Genomic DNA, 14018 nt, shown 5'->3' on the forward strand with positions numbered 1-14018 from the left:
AGCACATCTTTACTTTCTATCGGGGGAAGGTCTCAAGTAAACCTACCTATTCAAATAACTTGGGGTGGTATTACTACTGACTTGTCGGAGTTAATAGACTCTGGAGCAGCGGGTGACTTCTTAAACACAGAACTAGCTAACACACTGCACATTCCCACTGTATCTGTGGATCCTCCCTTAAGAATAAACTCCTTGAATGGTCAGCCCATCGGAGACGGAGTGGTAACATTACGCACTCAACCCCTGGTTCTCCGAGTAGGACTGTTTCACTCTGAAATGAGACAATTTTACCTAGTTTCGTCACACTGAGATCCCATTATAATCGGCTTTCCTTGATTAACAGAATATGAGAGATATCCTTGAAAACACGAGAACTCATAAGGTGGTGACCACGCTGTTTACAGCAATGCATGCACTTACCCCTCCATTCTACTTCGATCAAGAGTCCTGACACTCCCCTCTCCGATGTTGTTCCGAAGCAATATCAGGATTATGCTGATGTTTTCAGTAAAAGTAGTGCCAGTCAGCTGCCTCTGCACAGGTCTTGTGACTGTGCCATAAACATCCTGCCCAGAATTCCTCTGCCTAAGAGAACCAGACCTTACCCACTCTCTCACCATGGAGTCCTACGTCAGCAAAGCTCTTCCAAAGGGGTTTATCTGTCCATCGACTTCACCTGTGGTGGCTGGCTTCTTCTTAAGAAAGGAGGAGGATTGCATCGATTACCGTGCCATGAATGTTGTTGCTTCCAAATATGATTACCCTCTTCCCTCCATCTCTGCTTCACAGGAGCGTCTGATGGGAGTGAACACATTTACAAAGTTAGACCTGCATGTGCATATAACCTGATACGCATACGTGAAGGCGATGAGTGGAAGACTGCATTCGTCACAGCAAGAAGTCATTATGAATAACTGGTGATGCCGTACGGGTTATCTAATAGTCCTTTTGTGTTTCAGGCGTTCATGGACGAAATATTCTGTGATATGATCGACCAGTTCGTTTTTGTTTATATTGATGACATCTTGATTTACCTTGATTTACCTTCAGTTGCAGATCACGTTCAGCATGTCTCGGCTGTCTTGCAGCGCTTGTGAGAAAACAATCTGTATGTAAAGGCGGAGAAATGCGAGTTCCATGTCCCCACGATTTCCTTCCTGGGCTGCACGTTATCACCGGGCCAGATTGCCATGGATGAAAACAAGGTGGAAGCTGTAACAAATTGGCCGGTACCCCATTCAACCAAGGAATTACAGCGTTCAAAGTCAAAGTCAAAGTCAAATTTATTTATATATTGCTTTTCACAACACATGTTGCCACAAAGCAGCTTTACAATCGCATGGGTCCAGATCCCTAATGAGCAAGTCAAAGGCGATAGTGGCAAGGAAAAACTCCCTATGATGGTGGGGATTAGGAAGAAACCTCGGGAGGACCAAGACTCAAAAGGGAACCCATCCTCCATTGGGCGGCCCATTAGCACAAGTCTGTGGTGCGCAAGATGGTTCTACAGATAAAGTTAAGGTCCTTGTTCCCCGGCCAAGTAGTCACAGTCCCTTCGGTGTAGATGGTGAGCCTCAGGTAGGAGCTAGCATCAGCACGTCCTCTTGCGGAAATGGCACATCCAACACATCCAATCAGTACATCCACCAGCAAGCCAGACCATCTCCCAGGTGCTTGTAGGTGCTTGCATGCAATCGTCTTGGGTGGAAGCATGCAAAAAGATAAACAATAAAGACTGAGCGTGTGGACATCAATTTAAACCATCATTGATATAAATGTACACAGCTCACGTGCCAGTGATCAGCATGTGGCTGCAGCAGGCTAATCTATAGCAGCATCACTAAAGGGAGGGGTTCAGAGATGACCACAGTCATGAGGGCTCACTGAGACATTGCTTTCCAGTCAAGTCATTGTCACAACTGGGTGACGCCATGACACAGCTGGAAGACAGCATCAACATCTCAGATTACCAGTAATCTCAATGTCTGAGGGCCCCCGAGCCCCACACCTTACAAGGGGAATATTAGCTGAAGGCTTGATTAAATAGGTGAGTCTTAAGTCTAGATTTAAAGATTGGAACCATGTCAGAATCTCGGATTGGAGCTGGAAGGCTATTCCATAATTGAGGGGCTTTAAAGGAGAAGGCTCGGCCTTCAGCTGTAGTCTTACAAATTTTTGGAATTAGGAGAAATCCAGCATTTTGGGAGCGCAAAGGGCGAGATGGGTTGTAGTACGCAATGAGTTCTCTCAGATATTGTGGGGCAAGACCATGTAACGCCTTATAGGTTAACAGAAGAATTTTAAATTCAATTCGATATTTAATTGGAAGCCAGTGTAATGCCGCAAAAATGGGGCCCAGTACAGATCCTTGTGGGACACCATATTTTACCTTAGAATGTTCTGAGCATTCATTATTTACTAGTACAAATTGGTAACAATCTGTCAGGTAGGACCTGAACCAGGAGAGTGCTTGACCTCTTATGCCAATGAGTGTTTCCAGCCTATTAAGTAGAATATTATGATCAATGGTGTCAAAAGCAGCACTGAAGTCTAGCAGTATGAGAAAAGAAATGTGTCCTTTATCAGAGGATATTAAGATATTGTTCAGAGGTGGGCGTGGGTACTGTGCTCTCTCAAAGACAGGGAGACCCACCAAAGTTATTTCCCTGCGCCTACTTCTCCAGGAAATTGAAGCCTGCAGAAGTCAGTTATGATGTGGGAGATCTTGAACTCCTCGCCATGAAACTTGCCCTGGAACAATGGCATCATTGGTTAGAAGCATCGGGGCAACCTTTCATAGTCTGTAATGCATACTACGAGATTCCTGTTTCCTCGCTGTTATTCGGAGGGACATTCAGAAGGACTTGGAAGAGGTGCTGAGTACTGACCCGGGTCCTGAAGACTGCCCAGAGGAAAAACAATAGGTCCCCGTATCACTAAGGGGGTGTATCCTCCAGCTTGCCCATGACACGGTTGTTACAGGACATCCAGGTATTGCCCGTACAAGGTATCTCATCTCTCAATGTTACTGGTGGCCGTCTTGGGAGGATGACATCCATGACTATGTGCTCGCATGTGCTTCAGTACTGCCTAAAGACATGGAATACTGAAGATCGTGGAGTACAATTCACCTCCCGTGTATGGAAACAGGTCTGCAAGCTACTATGGCCAGTGACGGCCAGCTTAACCTCAGGATATCACCCCTGTCTAATGGTGAAGTAGAGCGCTACAACCAGGAGTTGGGTAGGAATGATTGGCAAAAATACCTCCCATGGGCAGAATACGCCCATAATTCCATCATTCATTCTTCCATTAAACTCACTACCTTCCAGTGTGTCTACGGCTACCAACCACCTTTTTTTCCCGTGGGATTAGACTCCCACGGATGTCCCTGCTCTGGATGAATGGTTGAAACGCAGTGCTCGTACCAGAGAGTGTGACTATCCACCCAAAACCTCAACCTTGCCTAGCCATAAAGTCAGCCCTAGATATATCGGGCCAAAATACTCAGCTGAGTCAACGCCGTCACCTATAAGCTTCTATTACTTCTGCAATATCGCATTAACCCTACCTTTAACATCTCTCTCCTGAAACCTGTTCACTTCAATCCCATGTCTACTCCCTCTGTGCTTGCTAGCCCACCAGAGCCTCTGGACATTGACAGTCGACCAGCATATGTGGTTACTCGAATCCCGTCGCTGGCGTGGTGGTCTTCAGTATCTGGTTGATTGGGCCAGAGGAACAAGCCTGGATCCCGGCAAGGGATATTATCTGCCTCTCTCTTGTAACAGATGTTCATGCTACTCACCCACACTTTCCAGCTCCCAGACGCGGTGGTTGACCACCTTCCCATCGTGGAGCGTCAGGAGAGCATCCCATGTGCAGCTTCCGGGCTGATGAGTGTGATGAGTGGAGCCACCACTGCACTGTAGTTCTTAAAGATGCGCCTGTAAAAATTAGCAAACCCCAGGAATTGCTGAACCTGACGGAGCAATGTGGGTTGAGCCATTGAGCTACTGACTGGGTCTTGGCAGTATCCATGGCCAACTTGTTCTGGGCATGACTTATCCCATTTAAGGTATAAGTGGTTTTCTAGCAGTAGTTGGAGAGGGGAATCTGGAGTTCTTTCACAAAGGCAGCATCAATGAAATTTGGCATTTGGCACGTTTGTGACCCTCTTGCCCACAATACAGGCAGCGACCCCCTAACATACGTGCCTGCCTTTCCTGTTGTGTTAGGCGGGTATGACCTAGCTGCATAGGCTGGTTTTGATTGTTCACTCTGGCCTCGTCTTCCTTAGGGACCAGGTTAGCAGCATCAACATACAAGGAAGCTGCGAACTGGGACCGGCGTCACTGTTTACGTTCATGCAGCCTATTATACAATCGAATGGTGATAGCTATGCAGGAGTTTAAACTACATTACAAGGTGTCTCACCACCTTCCCCTCTCACTCTCTCTCTTGTTCCTCTGCTACTTATTCGAGTCTCTATCTCCTGTGCCGTTCCCTGGCCCCTCTCAAGTTTTCCTCCCCCTGTTAAATTCCTATCCGTTATACATTTATTTTGGGAAGGGTGTTTGGTTTGTTGCGACGTTTTCCTGCTTGCCAGCCACTTTCCCTGGTGTCTTTAGTTCTTTTTACACGCATTGAGTTTTCTTTATTATTACCACCCATGTTTCTACAGTTGAGTTCCATTTTGTTACGCCTTGAGTCTTCCGTGTTATTTTGTGTTTGTGCTTCTTCAGGGTTGCCAACTTTTGACGGTCGCTTAGAGTGAGATTTTAACCTGGAGGAGGTGGCGAGTGTAAATTGTTGAGCGGGGAGGGGGGGCGTAAAATGGACACAAATTAAGTATTATATCGCGATCTATCGATCGCCGGTGGTTGGCGCCAGAGCGAACTAGTAACTCATTGAATCATAGATGTGGATCAGAGGTAAATAAACTGGATTTTTTTTTTGGCGTGAGATATCGAAAGTGTGGCGTGAGAGCGTGTGAAAACGGTCAAATGCGTGTGTCTCACGCTCAATGCGTGAGAGTTGGCAACCCTGGAACTTCTTTAGTTTTCTCCCGTATTCTCACGGTCGAGTTTCTTTTGTTTTATGCGTTGACTTTCATCCATGTCTTTTGTGTTCGGTGTCTTTCACCACTGGTGTCTGCTTGCCTCATTCTCTTGCTGACTAGTAAACACCGTCATTGGTTTTGCCAGCTCGAGCCGGCACTTGGGTCCACCTCTCTCTCTGTTTTCACACGGTGTGTACGTTCGCGTACTCGCCACGTTACTATATATGTGTGTGTGTGTGTGTGTATATATACACACACTACAGAGGTGTCAATTCCAGGTTCAGAAAGTAAAAGTGCTCACCAGGATTTTGCTCAGGCTTCCTGGATTGTGTTGATTCCTCTATTTTTACCTGGATTGCACTAATTAGAAGATCTAGCAAGCTTGATCAAAATCCTGGTGAGGACTTTTACTTTCTGAATCTGGAATTGACACCTCTGTGACATTTGGACAAATTTGTCGTGCCGAATTAAAAAGCCTAACTGACCGTATATGGCTGTAGTTTGCCCATGTCTGGTGTAAGAGATAAATAAACCTGTAAAACGACAGTTAGCGAGTAATTGATGTTTAATGAAATGTTTTGGCTATGGATTTACAAATGCTATAGAATTATTTCCGTCCATTTTAATGGACGATCTAGATGCTGAATATTACATTTTTGAAAACAAATTCAGGTACAGCCTTACATAATTTTAAACACATTTTAATCATTCATACATTATTATTTAATTTTACATTGTTAATTATTACATGACTGCATTACATTATTCATTAAGAAGTACTAAGAACACCTAATTTTTCCTGACAAAACAGCTGGTGACTGTCACGTTGAGGACCCCGGCCCCTCCCTTTTGGGCGTGTGTAAACGTTGTCCACGTGCTTTGTCTGCGTCAGTGGATATACGGTTGGGATTTTGTCGTGTGATTTATAAGTCTCACCTGTGAATCGTCTCGTGATCACGTGGGGCTAATGTGTCTTGCCTATTTAATGTGCGCTCGCGCAGTGTCCTGTGCTCGTCATTGTCTAAGTCTGCACGTTGTGTGCCGTGTTCATGTTAATCGTGCGTTAATTGCGCAATATCTGTGTAAATTAAAGAAGTGATTGTGCGTAAACCATCGGACTCGTGTCTCGTCCGTCTCTCCGACGCAAACGTCACAGTGACGCATAGTGAGTTATCATATCTAGCTAGCTGACATTACAAGTCATTAGGACGGTTCTGTACCCTTAATGCTAATGGATTTCTTAAACTAGCTTTTTTTTGCACTAGTTAGATGTCTGTTGGTTACTTACACTGAGCGGTTCCTATTTATGAGCTGAACGCTATTACTACTAAAAAGAATAATGGCGTCTGTAAACATACAGAAACCTTAAACTTATCTAGCTAGTGTAGAAAACTTAACATTAGCAGCTAATGTTCACTTTCATAGTTTACTTTTATCGAAAATTGCAGCTACATCTGGAACAAGCAACAAAGGATACATATATATATACACACCAGAGGTGTCAATTCCAGGTTCAGAAAGTAAAAGTCCTCACCAGGATTTTGCTCAAGCTTGCTAGATTTTCTAATTAGTGCAATCCAGGTAAAATTATTGGAATCAACACAATCCAGGAAGCCTGAGCAAATGAGCAAAATCCTGGTGAGGACTTTTACTTTCTGAACCTGGAATTGACACCTCTGATACACACCAAGTACAAGAGCCAAAATAATTATAGGAAAGTACAACTAGCTATTTGCAATGAATTAAAAACATGGCTTTTCAGCAAGCATATAAATAGCAAGCTAGCTATAAAGGTCCCCATTAATTAGCTGAGAGGCAAGTGGAAAGCAACTTCCAAGCAAGGAGATACTGTACTCTTTATGTGGCTTTGGGAATGTGGAATATATTTAGTTTTTTCCTTCTGTAGATGACTGTTGACTATTAGATTAAACGTATAGGTTGCAGAATTAATGTGTTCTCTTCATTTTAGCTGGGGCAAGGTGAGCAAAAGCCGCAGGTTGGAAGGTTTCTCGGGCCCAGGGGGGAGTGGCCCTATACCGGCATGACTCTGGTGCCTGGACCCTCCAGCCGCGGGGACTATGACTACAATTTCTGTAAAACAGCATATAAATCCAAATAGTACGTCAATACGTCAAAAACGGTAAACCAGCAAAGACTGAATCATGGAACAATGACAAACGGGCAGAACATGACCAAACTACCCACATGTATAACCTTAAGGTCCTTGTTATTTGAACGGACAGCTGCCTGCATTCTGCCCTGTGAAGCTGGTGCTTTCACATCCTGCACCTCTCCAACAGAACCACTGGAGGGCAGCAAATTGCAGATGATGTTGTACATATATATAATAAACTAAAACTGGTACGCATATGTATATTAGGCTTATGTTGTAGGAAATTAACATAATTACTGATGGACCCCTTAGACCTATGGACTCCTATGTCTGCTCTGGGAATCTGCAAGCACTGAATATGAAGAATACTGATAGACTAGCACTGTTCAAGAAACTTTTAACACACAGATAGGCTAAATCATTTCTGCATTTCTTAATGAAACTGTACAGATGACATAATCTTTGAGGGGCATTTTTTAGTCCAGGTTTATGTACTTTTACATTAATAATCACTTCAATACTTGGTGTCATTTGAAGCTCCACGGACAACAGAATTGAAACCACGCTGTGAATCCTAGATGAAGAGCAACCTTTCGAGCTCCCTGGAGGGTCAGGAGTCCCCATAGCTTGCAGAGTATAGGAAATAAAAACATCAGAAATGTTCTGCATTGTTTCCACAGAGATGCAATGTGCCCTTTACATGGTAAGGACATAAAATAAAATTTTATGTCCAATTAATCAACATTTAGTCTCTTCTGTACTACAAAAGGGAAAATGCAAAAGTACAATTTAGTTAGATGTTATCTCTAGTACAACACAAGATGGTCTGTAGGGTACATTTATTTTCCATTTCAATAAATTGAATATTACATGTATGACCATCATACTGGAGTTATCTGTTCCCTCGGAGGACAGGAAGGAGGAGGTATATGAGAACAAGGGGGGGGGGGAGCACCAGGAGCTGGTGTGGGAATACTGCAGGAGTGGAGGAATACTGCAGGAAAAGGTTGTAGAGCGGTCTTTTTAATCTTTTGTATTTAAGCACTATGGCCTTTTATATGTGAAATTAGGAATCTGTACATTAAATCATCTAGTCTTATTCGCTCTTAGTCCCACCTTCAACTGATCAGAAGGGACACATGGCAAATGCATCTGAGCAGTACTTTCTAACTGCCAGTTTAATTGTAGTTAATATAAAACTAATATAGAAATATTTTTATCATAAAATGTATACATTGATTTCTTATGTAAATACTTTTTGTGTGCATTTACAGATTTCAGTATATCCGATATATAATTAAGAACCATTTTTGCTAGGGTCTGTGTCGTCATGAATCAGCAGCAAGGCCTGAGTGAGGAACAAAAAGCCTTTATTTATTGAAATGCACATAAAGATGGAGCACGTCTTTGATGAGCACGCTTGGTACAAACTCTAACAAGTAGCTAAGGATCGTCAATGCAAAGGAACCTGTGGGGATTCAATCGAGAAAGGTAAGTGAGGGACAGGGGTGGGAGATTAATCAAACCCCTGATTGGGACTATATTTGAAATAGCTTCCTACATACTATGCAATGCATACTGCTCTTAGTCCATACTGTTTATTGAATAATGGACCGTGTGGCAGTATGCAGTATAGTATCTGAGATTTATCTAAGTTTGAAGATGCTAAATGACATGACAGGATGCAATATACCACAAAGATAGCTCTGGTCGCATAGTGGAGTATTTGACAGAAGGAGTACAAAAATCCATATGCAAATATTACAAAACAAATGACATTATTAAGCGTTTAAGAAGTTTAATATTTGATTAATGTACTACATTTACTACACTCTACAAAATAGTCACAAAGTATAAAGTCATGCAGACATTATAGAGCAGATTGCTTTGTTCACCACTGTGACCACTGGCCTCCCCCCTTCTGAGTAAACAGCAGGTCCTGGAAACACATTTATACAGCACTGTAGTCTATGTAGAATACCACAGCAACACAACACAGTCTTCTGTGAACTGTATTTCATGCAGAACTGCAGTTTTTCAAATGCAGTATATGTGTTGACGTGAAGACAGTACAAGAGCAATGCTAGCATATAATTCTAAATAATGGCCAATATCCATAGTTGTATAGTTGTTGAGGCTGTAAAATGTGCTCAACACCAAAATTGACCTTTTCATTTGTTTGAAGATAACACCTTTTTTCAAGGATTTTGAGCAAGTTCACAGCTACGTGCAGCGCGGACCGCCTTCCTTCAGGTTTGGACGCTGTCTTTCACCAAATTAAAGACAGCAGAGTCACACATCATCATCACCTCTCACTGTCTTACTGAACCTAGACAGATGCACCGTTTGTTTTAGAGTCTGTAGCAGTTTTCATTGTTTTTTTTGTTGCACTTCGACAAAGCAATATCCCCTCTTTAACCGGTCTTATATAACCAGATTGAGACTGCATAATGTCAAAGATGTAGCAGACATTTTCTAGTCTTAGACACATGAGCTTGCTCAACACCTCTGACTCTGCTTAAGGGGAACTGGTTTACCACATTGTTCAGTGGAAAGTGATGCAAGTACAAATGAGATCCATCTGAGCCTTTGACCTAAAGCAGCTGACAGTGGTGTTTTCTAGCACTGAGGGACGGGTGTAGTTAGTCGACCAGTGGAAATGCTGCTCACAGGTTTCAAGGTAATGATGCTGTGGGCTGTAATGATGCAAAAAGAGCTACTATGTGGCACTGTGTATTAAATGTTGAATGGTTCATAATGACCTTCTGCATAGGCACTTTGGTTTATTAGACATTACCATATCTTGCAACAAATTCTATATTTGTACTTCCTGCCTTAGGACCTGTTTTTGCTTTTTTTCAGCTCAGCCAGGTCTGTTACATAAATAAAATGCTATAATGTCCAATGGGGTTGCCAGGACTGGGAGAGAGAACCACAGGTTTACATCACACTGTTAATTAAAGCAGCACTCAGAGGGTTTTTCTCTTCTCTTCAAACCTTCTTAATCTTCCAGTACTTTTCTGTTTTTGCTGTTTGCTAATAAAGAGGTCCAAAATAATTGATCGAATTGAACATGGAGGAGATAAAAAGATGTTCTAAACCCACCAGCACACTCAGATGGCTTTTATTAGAACGTAATTGAAAATAATATATCTACATATCAAGCCTAATTTTGCTTTTTAACCATTTTAGATGAATTAATTAATAAAATTTGACATTAAAATTACTGAATGGCTTAATCTGTAATGTGTATATTTCTAAGCACAAGAAAAGAAAATTTCTTAGGAAAGAAAATTCATATAGGTTTCTCATCATTCATTTTTGCTTATAGCTGATTACAGAGGTGTGGTGAAGGTTGGCAGTTGGAGTGTCAGACCAACCGCTGCTCACTGGTTTCACTGGTCCACAGCCCAGTTTTCGGACCCCTGGCCAGCACCAGTGGTCTTCAACTGGCAAGGACGTCTCCAGTTTTGATGTTACAGTGATTTATAAATACAAGGCTTTCAAAATGACATACAAAAACAGGACCTTTTAAGGAAGTACAGATAACTTCCTCCTTATCCTTCCTTTCACAATCTCAGCCCTAGACGTCACACTGGGTGTGTAAGCACTCCTCACTCAGCCCTGCATCTTCACTGTGCACTGGTGTGTGTTGTTAGCAGCCAGGCGTTATACTGAGTTGAAGGTGAATGTCTATGAAATCTGATACGGAGACCAGAATGACTGAGGATGTGTACCAGACTCTACACCGGCCTCCTGTAGTGAAGACCACGCACACACCACATGGTAAGACACCACAGGGGCATAATTTCACAGCATATAATCATCAGTACAATTATGGTTGTAAATATTTCTTACACAGATGGGCAGCTGTGATCTCTCCTGTAAAGCTGGTGACTTGTGTTCTTTAAGATCCTCCATGTTTGTCCATCTCTCCTACAGGGGGCAACAGGTTACAGACGACACTGTTGATCTTCAACACTCTCTTACTGATCAGTATACTCATTCTAAACGTACTTCGCCGTAAGTCATTTATCAGCACTGAGACAAATTATGCGAAAGTTGTGTTTATGTTCACAAAAGTTGATTGTACTCAAAAAAGTGAGTAGAACAATCAGACCTAACAGAAGGAAGGAATTTATATAACGATGCACTTTTTCTGTGAAGTTCCAGCTATAAAGTATCAGCAAAGTAGTGGAGAGCAGAAAAACGTATCAGAACCGAACTCAGAGGAAATGCAAGGATTGGTGTGTGAAAGAAGACAAGGGAGTTATTCTGATCTCTATGAAGTTATACTGCACTGCCCTACTGGCCCTCCCGGCCCTGCAGGCATTCCTGGCCCTCCTGGACAGAAAGGTTCTCGTGGCCCTCAAGGCCTTGCTGGAATTCCTGGCCTTCCAGGCCCTCCTGGACCACCTGGCCCTCCCTGTACTCCTAGCTGACCCAAATGGCCCTCACGCCTCTGCTCCATGTTGCCTAGCATTACATTAGAAGCTATCACTAAACTTAAACTTGCATCCAGCTTGTAAACTTACTTTAAATGTTTAGATCAAAGAAAACATTAGAAAATGACCAAAATCATACTGCTCTGGGTCTGACCCCTGCATGTGGTTGTGTCTGAGCTGTGGAGCAGGGGGGCAGTAGAACGTCTGATGGGTCACTGTCTGTATGCTGAGTGCAGCTCCAGTGTGATGCTCAATTTAAGAATGCTGCATCCTGTAATGTGTGCAAGGGTCTCTGTTATGGTTCTTATCTTATTTTTCCTCGTAAAAATAAAACCTACAAAATTGAAACTGCATCTCGACATCCTGCCTTTGCCTTGTGCTGTCGTTACATGTGTAGCAAATATCTGCAGGACATTGAATTTTATTATACTATTATACTACTAGTAATTTTATGCTGTGGTATAATTGTACTGGTAACACTAATTTATCAGTAATTTTCACATGTGCAGTGAGGTTACAATACTAGGTAAGGAATGCTACAAAATGACCTTGACAGGCAAGCCAGTTTACCTGTCATGGTTTGGCCATATCCACCTAATAAAATATTTGTAAAATATTAATATTAAAATATACTACCAAGAGTTTCTGATTATGCCTATGATTATAATTTGATGGAAAGCCTTTAACAGTATTTGTAGTGCACTTAAACCCTTTATTTTGAGTGAGAAGAAACTTCTCCTTGGCGGTCGCATTGCTCCATGGTTCAACAGACACCATTGATGTGCCCAGCTCAGATTAATCTTTGTATGGTTTGTTGGTGACCCCCAGTCTACATGGATTAGTCAATAAGCTGGATATGCTTCCCTTCCCCCAACACATTTTGTTCCTGTCACAGCCCAGGGTGGCCTTACTGATTAAGGATCAAATACAGCTAGAAAACATTGTATCTATCTGCAAGTAGACATGGAGACTTGAAGGATATGCTTTTTACCCTTCTGTCTGTTTTCCTCCCATTCACAACAATCCAGACCTCCCCCCAGGCATGCACAGGGGCATTTCTGAGTGGGGCAAGAAGGCTATTCACACTACTGGTGATATAACTGAGGTTGGAAATATATTGACATTTCATTAAGTGACTGATACATTTAAAATTCACAATCCATCATCCTGTTAGCACTCCATGAAACATTCCAATGTATTTCCATATCAACAGTGGAGCTATGTCTGAGGGAAGGATGGCGTCAGCAGCTAGACTGGGAGGGTGTATGTGAACACCCCTCACATCATCTAGCGTCTAATTCAGCTTAGGAAACAGTTGAAAGAGCTGCATCACCGCCATCTCGGCCAGGAATGAATTACAATTTATCTAACCTTTGCAATAAATGAAAAAAAAAAAAACTCAGAAGGAAATTTGATTAAATGTTTTTCAGACTGTTTGTTGGTCCAGACATTCTGATTAAATATAGTTCAAGAAATAGAAAATAAATTGTTGTTCATTACCCCTTTGGACCTGTGTCTGCTGGACATTAGAGATAAGTTCCCTACTCACCTCCCAAACCAACATTTACATATTATTGTATGTAATGTAAAGGTAAATGTATCCTGCTACACTGGGTATCACTAACAAGTCCCACATTCAGATGATTGTTAATATAATTCCTTATGGTGTATTTTCTATTTAGATTTTAATTTCCACCACAATGAGACCCCTTGATATCTTGGCTCTGAAAATGCTAAATGCTAATAAGCAAACTCTTAAAGGCCAATCATTTAAAAAATCTTCATTGTTTCCTTATGAAAAGCTTGGTATTTATTTTTACCAGTAGATGAACATTCAATGCATTAGATCCTGTGAATAAGTTGTGGGATTCTTCTTCCGTATGTTTTATACATACAGTATTAAGGGGTAGAGGAAGCATATGAACAGTGTTTGTTTATTTTGTACTGTAAAGAAGAAATAACATTTGGCTTAATTATCTTAACTGATGAGTGGTAGCAGCATTCATATCCATTTCATATTCATATCCATATCAGTAAACCTTGACCACTGAAATATTTGTAATTCAGTTTTAGATTTAAGCTACATATCACTACAGGTGTACTAAGCTATACGTAATATGACTCAATAAGCCATGAACTGATCATAATTAAATGAAAATGCTGCTTAAAATGTGTAGAATCCCTGTCCCTCCATAAACAGTTATTTCACTATTACTGTTCCATTTGCCCTTTATAGGGTTACCTTGTGTTTTTGAGTTTGCTTCTGACCTTCAGGCAACAGGCATCGTGTTTGAATGTATTCTAATGTTACAGAAAACTGGGCAGCTCCTTATTTACCAACCACGCTCCTTGTACATGAACCAAGACCACCCGCATGTAAAGTGTGGAGTTCCATTAA

At 41.9% G+C, this 14018-nt stretch overlaps 1 protein-coding gene across 1 annotated transcript in view; it reads left to right on the forward strand.

Annotated features, from left to right (window-relative positions):
- Nucleotides 1-11973, forward strand: part of LOC143518774 (uncharacterized) — a 31293-nt gene extending 19320 nt beyond the window's left edge. The window contains exons 15-16 of the mRNA XM_077011531.1: nucleotides 11118-11198; nucleotides 11343-11973. The gene's annotated coding sequence lies outside the window, so the exon portion shown is untranslated. The remainder of the gene's footprint in view (nucleotides 1-11117; nucleotides 11199-11342) is intronic.
- The last annotated feature ends 2045 nt before the right edge of the window (nucleotides 11974-14018 follow it).

Source organism: Brachyhypopomus gauderio, chromosome 7 (assembly GCF_052324685.1).
Source record: "Brachyhypopomus gauderio isolate BG-103 chromosome 7, BGAUD_0.2, whole genome shotgun sequence".
Lineage (NCBI taxonomy): Eukaryota > Metazoa > Chordata > Actinopteri > Gymnotiformes > Hypopomidae > Brachyhypopomus > Brachyhypopomus gauderio.